Raw genomic sequence first — 6,049 nt, 5'->3', positions numbered from 1 at the left:
ATTTTTTTTTTTTTTTTTTTTTTTTTGCAGTGGTGGGGATAGAACCCCGGGCCTTGCACATGCTAGTCAAGCACTCTAACACTGAGTTACATCCTGGCCATTGTACCATATTATTAAATACATATGTGGATGAGGTTAAAAAGATCAATGATTAAAATATCAATTTTGTGAAAATGAAAACTATCTGGCTTAAAACAGGAGTGTAAAATAATATGTTTTTAAAAAATAATGTTATTTTACTTTTTATACATTTATTTTATTTATTTTTAGGTGGTGCTGAGAATTGAACCCAGTGCCTCACACATGCTAGGCAAGCACTCTTCCACTGAGCTACAACCACAGCCCTAAAATAATATATTTTTAATATTTGAAAATCTCATATAATATTACTATGTAAATATTTTATAATGTCAATTAAAATTGCAAGCCATTCAATGAGATAGAAAATTTTAATGTTTCTGGGTCATTATAATTTTTACAACAAAATAGTCTTAAAAATAAAAACAACAGATCATTTTTTAATCATTTTTGAATGACCAACATACCCTCTCCACACAAGTTAAAGAGTTAAATAAACTGTTAACCCAGTATATTTATTATGAAAATAAATTTAAAAACTTATGGCCCAAATTTTACTCAACATAAGCAAATATACAAGTGGCTATTTTTGAAACCAGGTTATCACTTTTGATTTTAGATTCTTATGTGGATACTAAAGCGATTATCTTGAACTTTACAAATTTGAAAATTTTAAGTCATTTAAGTCATTACTATCCACATACATGAACCAATTTGGAGGGAAAGATAAATACAAAAAGGAAGTTATTTTAAGCCACTATTAAGTGCAAGTAAATAACTCATTTTCTAAATAATGAGATAATTGACAGAATTCATCTTGCTTTGGTAGTAAGCCCAAGCAGAGTGTGTGTGTGTGTGTGTGTAAGCATAGCTTTAATTGGATATTCTTCTAGTTTAATAAAAATCAACTAAAAGCTAAAAATCAAGGAACATTAAAAAACAAATAGAATATTATACATTTTCATTTGAGACAAAAAAGTTACTGTCATAAATATATTATAGCCTTATGTATTTACTCTTCTCAGGAAGATGTTTCTTTGCTCATGCATATTCATGTTTTAGTAAGCTGATTTTGATGGCCTTCCAGTGGCTGGGAAGATCTGACAAGTGGAAAGAAAAAGAAAGAATGGTAAGCTAACCCTGATCAAGAGAATTTCAGAAGGAAAGAGAAGAGCAAAAGAAGAGGAAAAAGAAAAAGGAGAATGGAGAGAACCAAATAAAATTAGGCAAAATTTTAGAAACAGAGCAAGTTTTCAGTTAGTTCATTTTCCCCCCAGTATGTAATTTTTTCTTCCTGTTCTGGGAATCAATCTAGGGCCATGTGTATGCAGGGCAAACACTCTTAGCACTGAGCTACACCTCTAGCCCCCATATTTGTTTTAAATTAGAAACAATGTATTCCAGTATTTTAACTTTTTAAAAAATCTTCCTTTAGCAAACTGAAAATAAGGAATCTGATACCTGGTAAACATGGATGTTCAAAATCCAAAATCTTGTTTATAAGCTAAAGGATACTATGCTGCTGTTTGGGTCTGCCATTCCACTCTGAGAAGTGTACACTTCTGAAGCAAGAAAGAACTCAGTAAGAAAACAAAGATTTCTTTTTTTTTTTTTTCTTATTCTTTTGAAGACATTCAAGCACAAAGAAACATCATTTTCAGAACTGCTTGTTATCTTATCAATTCGAATAGCTGTTAGTTTGGTCCGAGTGAATACCCAGATTCTATTTTTCCAAATGAGTAAAGAGAATGACTTATTTTTTTCCCTACCTCCATGCCATGTGCCTCCAAGCCTCACCTCCATTCCAAATGTTTTTCTTTATGCTTTTTACATTTGAGTTCTTAAAGCATGTTATTATTATTTTTAGGGTTGCAATCTCCAATAGTCCTTATTTTCACTCAAAATTACAATACAGGGAACTATGGCCAATGCTATGCAGATGGCCAAATAGATAATAAAGACTCAGTTCATGAATAATATCCACTCAGAAAGAGGACAAAAGCAACAGGAAAAAAGAGCCCAAATTGGACAAAATGTGCATGCTATATTTAAAAAAACACACACGCGATCATTGTCAGAGATCATTAAGGGTGCCCTGTAGTTTTAATTATATGCCAGTGGCACCAATTTGATGTGACTGTTTGCTCTTATAGTCAATAAAAAAAGTCATAACTGCCATCAAATTTAAATTTAATTTATTTTCTACACAGCCCTTTCTGTTTTCCTTGTTTTTTTTCTTTTATAACATTAACACTTTTTTTGTTAAAAAATGTGTGAAAGATTAATTTGTAGAATGAGGGGAGCTGTGGGTGCACAGCGCAGGACAGATGGAGTGGGTGGGACATGACAGTTTTCGTCTGTGGCATCATTTTGTTGTTGCTATTGCAAGGCAGCGAAATAAAGCTACTGCTCCCACGATCATTTTTTGGGGGGCTTCTCAGAGAAGGTGTGTTACTTTTCCCTCATGCTGTCCACTGCTACTTGGGGATGCAGCCCCATTTTATATAGCCAGCCTGTCAGTCGGCCAGAGAGCACTTTAATTTCAATATTGTATTAGCATAGAATTCCACCCGACTTTGCTATAAAACAGAATGAAACGTAATTTATCTTGGAATGCTGACTATGCTGAAATGAATTAATGATTTGTCTTCTCTGACATCCCATATCATAAACCCAAACGCATGAAGGTCTAGATGCAAAAAAAAAAAAGGATTATTATTAATTTTTTTAAAAAGGTGGGGCACAAGCTGAAAATTCTACTCACATTGAAGAGGATTTTTAAAAAATTGTCAAAAATGAAGATGTGCAAGTTTCAATTTTTGCCTTGGAACAACCCTAATTTACACATAAGTATTGTAGGAGTTCGCTATTGTAAAGGTTCGTATTGAAGAATAAAGCAATTATCACAGAAAATCACTGTCATATGGCACACACAGACATTCTGAGAAAAAGTAGAACTTTGAGAAGGAGGAAAAGGGGAATTCAGGACAGCATGTGGGAGGGAAGATGGGAGTTCTTTTTATGCACAAAGAGATCCATTAACAATATCTTTATCAGTTTCCTTCTTCCTCGTTAGTTAACTGAACCAACTTGCAGCACCCAAAATATGCGAGCGTGATTGCAAATAAATGACTTGGGGTGGTGAGCAGGAAATGAGTGAGTGCATATGAAAATGGTTGGTGGTTAATTCATGGCAAGACAAGATTTGCATGAAGAAAAATCTCCCCAACACCTTTGCCTCAAGCGAGTCCGTCTGTCATTGTTGAGGCAAGGCAATTTCACAGAAGAATGTTAGCAGCCCAGGAGCTGAACACCCGGGTTCTTAATCCTTCTGCAGTCCCAGGACTGCTTCAGCCTGTGTTCCTGTGGATAAGGGGTTTGGTATTTAAGTTATTGTATATTATTTTGTTATTTTTCTAACTAGACAGCAGGCTTTCTCAGGAAGGGATTATCTCTGAGCAAAACACACAGTGTAAGACTGCAGTCTACAAATGTACCTGGTTACATCCCAGCACTATAGGGATTCTGTATATGATAAGGGACCACATGAAGGCAACATGCCCTAATGGTTAAAAGCATGCACTTTGGGGACAGACCAACTGCATTTGACATCAGTTTGCCCCTAGCTACCTAACAGTAATCAAGTTACCAACATACCCAAGCCTTAGTTTCAACTTCTGTAAAAACAGGCATGACAGTTATAGCATGCACCTTCATTATAGGGTTAGTAGTTATAAAGCATTTAGATAGTGCCTGGCAGGCAGTTAATTAGCCCTCATTTTATATAAGGTAATTTTGTGATATTCCTAACACCTGATCCCCAAGGGCACTCTACTCCTCAAATCTTTAGTATGAAATATATCTTCTGTTTGATTAGGGGTAGAGTGGGCAAATATAGTGTTGGAATGTAAATGGGTGGGTGGTGAATGAGGAAGAAGGATAAATATAACTTAAAAAGCAAATAAGACTGTATTACATGGGGATGTCACTAATGTGGAAAATAGGGGGGAATCTGAATATATGTAAATATATATATTATGCATGCATAAAATAGAGTACATAGAGAGGAACCTTGATAGTATATATCTAATTCAGAGTGTTATGTATTTTATATTTATTCTAACAGAATTTCTCCATAATTCTGTATATTAGTAGGCATTACAGAAATGGAAAATATAATACATTCTTGCACTTCACACCAATACACACAGACATATACAGACTCAGAATAGAGAATAACTATCTACAAATCAATATAAGGAACACAGTACCAGCCCTGCTTATATGGAAACAATTGCAAAATCTGTTATTTACACTCATATATGCATGTAATTATTACTAGGCATGTTGATGAACAAAATGTAAAGTGTCCTTATTCTTTTTTTGCTCTCTGAGGCTGTTACATCTATCCTAAAACACTGGAGAACAGTTAATTCACTGATCACAAAGGAGTTATGATGGGCTAAGACTAGGGTGAAAATGGTAAGCTATGTGCTTTACATCTTCTTTTTTTGACAGCACTGGGGATGGAACCCAGAGCTTCACATATGCTAGGTAAGTGCTCTTCCACTGAGCTCTACCCCCAGCCCACATCTTTTTAATATAAATAAGAAAATATATGTACGTATACAGGTGAATGTCTAAAATTGCATTTGGTATAAGCTGATTTTTCCTTTACATTAAGAAGTTTGCACTTATTAAACTAGAGTAAATTTTTCTAGTCATCTAGTCCAATGGCAGTTTCTTTCTTCAATAAAGCTGAACTTACACCAAGTACATGACTGCCTCAAAATTAAAACTACATTTCCCAGCTTCCTTTGTAGCTAGATACATCCAGTGACAAATTCTGGAAGTGGATGTGTTTTACATAGTTTGTAGGAAGCCTCACTGAAGGACAGTTAATACGCCTTTTGGCCACTTTCTTGTTGCTCTTTACTGTCTGCAATGTGGATGTGATGGCTGGAGCCTGAGCAGACATAATGAATCACAAGGATAAGAGCCACACTCTAGGGAGGCTGGTGGGGTGAACTGGATGAAGTTTCTGAATTTAATGACTTCCTAAAGTAATCTTACCAGCCCAGGACTGCCTACTTCCCAGCTTTGTTTCTATAAGAAATAAATCATGGTGGTAGAAATGTAAATTGGTGTAGTCATTATGTAAAACAGTATGGGGGTTCCTCAGAAGGTTAAAAACAGAACAACCATGATTGCGCAATCTCACTTCTGGATATATATCCAAAGAAAATTAAATCAGTATGTCCAAGAGATATCAGCACTGCCATGTTCACTGCAACATTATTCCCAATAGTCAAGACATAGAAACAACCTAAGTATCTATCAAGAGATGGGTAAAGAAAATGTGGTATACATAAATACATCCTGGAATTATTAATCAGTCTTTAAAAAGAAGGAAATCCTGTCATTTGTAACAAGAATGAAACTGGAAGACAATATACTAAGTGAAATAAGCCAAACAGAGAAAATTACCACATGATCTCTCTTTTATGTAAACTATAAAAAAGTCAAATTCATGCAAAAAGAAAGGAACTAAGGAAAGAAGAAAGGAAGGAAGGAAAGTTAGTTCATGAAAGCCGAAAGTAGACTAGGAGTTACCAGAGGTGGGGCCTATAGGAAGATCTTGGTCAAAGGGCACAAAAATGTAACTGTGTAGGATAAATAAGTTCTGCAGATTCAATGTACATCATGGAGACTATAATTAATAATACAGTGCTATTTTACATACTTGACATTTGCTAAGAGAGTAAATCTTAAGTGTTCTCACATACATACACACAAATGATAACTATGAGAAGAGATAGATATGTTCATTAGCTAAAGTAATCAGTTTACTTATATATACATCACTTTGTGCCTTTTAAATATATATTACTTTCATTTAAAAATTAAAAATAAATAAATAGTGAAAAATTAAAAATCAATAAGCAATCATGTTAACTTATTATTTCTAGGT

This window comes from Marmota marmota, unplaced genomic scaffold (assembly GCF_001458135.2).
Source record: "Marmota marmota marmota unplaced genomic scaffold, marMar, whole genome shotgun sequence".
Lineage (NCBI taxonomy): Eukaryota > Metazoa > Chordata > Mammalia > Rodentia > Sciuridae > Marmota > Marmota marmota.
This window is presented reverse-complemented; position numbering follows the sequence as displayed.